The 2368-nt window shown below is 42.8% G+C and overlaps 1 pseudogene; it reads right to left on the reverse strand.

Moving 5' to 3' along the window:
* Positions 1-679: 679 nt before the first annotated feature.
* LOC146960650 (uncharacterized) lies at positions 680-2143 on the reverse strand (annotated as a pseudogene).
* Between the last annotated feature and the right edge of the window lie 225 nt (positions 2144-2368).

A 2368-nucleotide genomic window follows, 5' to 3' on the forward strand; every position in this document is an offset into this window, starting at 1 on the left:
TCGTTGTTCTTTAAGTTAAGGATCTGAGCTGTTGTTGCTATGTCTTTGCGTAGCTGAGTGGATCTCAGGTACTGTGGCTTCTTGGCCCCACACTCTTCTGCAAACCGTCTGAGGCTCTGATGTCCTCTGTAAAAACTCTGAGAATTTGGTACAGCAAACAAGTACTGATTATTCTCTGGGATGCCACATTCTTTTCGCTTCCCGATCATAATGTTGAGTGCGCTGATCATCTCCGGCGTCAACAGTACTGCCACCTTTCTGCCTCTTTTCCCCTTAAGCTCAACACGCTCAAAATGGCTACACAGTCTCTTTTCAAAGTCCGACAGTCCCAGCTGATCCATGGTGTTTCTTTCGTTGTCTCTTTCCAGGAAATTACTCAATTTTATTTTTGAGACCTCTCCAACTCGTCTTCTATTGAAGAGTACAATCTTTGTCAAAATAGCTTTGGCAAGGCTGGAATAATTTTTGCACTCTTGCCTCCACCTTCAGCGCAGCAGCTGCTGATTGAGCAATTTTATCAAGATGCTTGTTCAGCTTCATCACGTCATCAGTGAGAGGTAGTTTCACTGGTTTATTATATTTCAAGTCACTTATTGTGGTTAATGCACAATGGGAGACATACTCGGACCATTTCGCACTGTAGAGCTTTTGAAAAGCTTCAGATGATTTTATCAAATTGTCATCTCCGGCCATAAGAGCAATGACAGTGTACAATGTCACTCACTTTGAGGAGTGAATGTCCAAGTTTGAGTGCAAGGCTTGGTGTTTTATAAGAGTTATCATTCTTATTGAAACCTGCCGTTTCCTTGACTGCATCAATGACTTTAATGAAGTTTCCTGGTTTAACGGCATCCTCCAAGGTAAGGACAGATGACGTTTTGCGGAGGGTTTGTAAAAATCTTCCAAGCTGCCGAATTTTTTGTCGGATATAATCATGTTTGGAAAGATCATGCCCATGTTTGCTGAAAAGGGGCATCAGCATATCGCAGGAGGCAAAAGTCATTACGGATAACACTTGCAATGTCATCACCGTGCATATGGCTAAGCATTTTCAGCACCCCATCATTAAGCATGCTTGAAGCCTTTGACTGGATTGAAGATGCCAGGCCAAGAACCCTTCTCCTGCCTTGATGTTCCAGGTTCTTCTGGTTTGGAGGAGCACCTCTTCATGTGTCTCCATAGTTCCGGTCTTAGAAACATTCCCTTACAATGGATACAATATTCATATTTGTTAGCTTCAGCCTTCTTAGATCTGCGCTTAACTTTAAGTTGACACCTCCTTTTTTCAGCACATCTCTGTTGTACTCGAAGTTTCCCCTTGTTGCGAAGATTCTCTAGGATTTTCTTCCTAGTTCTTGAACCTGTTGGGAGACTGAGGGCATGCGCTATGTCTGAATCCTCTTTTATGTGAGTTTTGAAATGTCGTGCTAATTTTGAAATGAAAATTCTTGCAAATGAAGCAGAAATTTTGTCCCGCTCTTACGCCACTGGTTGAAGGTTACTGTGTTGGTGGAAGGCTGTCTAGTGTCAAGAGTGTCATCTGTGACATAACAGTTTGTAGAGATATCCATTGTTGATTCTTCAGCAGCTTGGAATGTTGAATTCGCCTCTTCCTCTTCCGTGTCACTCTCTGAACCCGGCACATATTCTGGATCACAAGCATCATCATCATCCACTTCACTGAAGTCACTTTCAGTCTGATTAAAACACAAGGAAAGGAAAAGAAAACATAAGACGACATACATAACACATGCAATAAGCATTACATGACAACCAACAAGCAACTGGACCTCATATACATCTCATTGTGCTTTTATTTTTATTTATAAAATTGATTTATCTAACAGCCCTAACACAAACACACACAAGTCTCTGTGCTAAAGTATTGGTTCTCACTGCTGTCCTCATATTTCAAACAATGGCCACAAACATGGGCATACACACAAAACACACAAGAGGAATCGAACCACACCAAATCTTAAGTCATACACAGAAGCAGAAAGTGAGCATTGTTTCAGGTTATGTTCCAGAGTTTGAATCTAAACCGACTAGTGTACTGACAAACCTCTTCAGGGAGCACTGTGGAAGAGACGACACGTGTGTGGTCTGTAGGCAGAGAGATGACTGGAGAGTGGTCTGCAGAGGGAGAGGCGACTGGGGATAGTGGCCTGTAGACGGAGAGGCGACTGGTGTGCGGAGGACGGGTTTCTCCACTATAGCTGGAGCCGTAGGCTGATGGAGAGGCAAAAAGGGAGAACCAGAGGAGAATGTGAGAGGGAGACACACATCAAAAATTATCTGACACACACACACACACGTCTTTGTGCTAAAGTATTGGTTATCACTACTGTCCTCATATTTCAAACAA

The sequence above is a fragment of the Trachurus japonicus genome, unplaced genomic scaffold (assembly GCF_045865225.1).
Source record: "Trachurus japonicus isolate A0001 unplaced genomic scaffold, Traja_1.0 AP030148.1".
Lineage (NCBI taxonomy): Eukaryota > Metazoa > Chordata > Actinopteri > Carangiformes > Carangidae > Trachurus > Trachurus japonicus.